The following is a 602-nucleotide window of genomic DNA, read 5'->3' as shown; positions in this document are numbered from 1 at the left end:
TGGAGGGCGCGGCGGAAGGGGAGGGAGGAAGGGAATGGGGAGGAAGGGTGGAGATGGAGGAAGGAGGAAGGAGGAGAGGTACCTGGGCGGGCGCGGCCGGTCGCCGGAGGGGTCGCCGGAGGGGTTGGGGCTGGGGTCAGTGGCGGCACAGGGCAGGGGCCAACGCGGGGAGGCGACGTAGGGTAGGGGCCGACGCGGGGAGGCGGCGTAGGGCAGGGGCCAACGCGGGGGCGCGGGGGCGGTGCCGCACGTAGGGGCTGCGGCGTCGTGGGTCGTCGGGGCAGGGCGCGGGTGGGGAAAGTGGATATCACGAGAGGGAGAAGGAGTCGGGCGAGTTAGAGCTAGGGGGAAAATTACTAATGACGCACCCTCGAGCGGTGCGCCATTAGTAATTTTTTAGATAGCAATGGCGCACCCCCTGGCAGTGCGCCATTAGAAATCTTTTTTTAGATCGCAATGGCGCACCACCCAAGCGGTGCGCCATTAGTATGTTTTTTAATTATTTTTTGTTGCTATTTTTTAATATTTTTTATAAAAATAGTAATAATTTTTTTATAAAAACAGTAATAATTTTTTAATGAATATGAAAAAATATCAACAAA

Source organism: Triticum dicoccoides, chromosome 1B, assembly GCF_002162155.2.
Source record: "Triticum dicoccoides isolate Atlit2015 ecotype Zavitan chromosome 1B, WEW_v2.0, whole genome shotgun sequence".
NCBI lineage: Eukaryota > Viridiplantae > Streptophyta > Magnoliopsida > Poales > Poaceae > Triticum > Triticum dicoccoides.
This window is presented reverse-complemented; position numbering follows the sequence as displayed.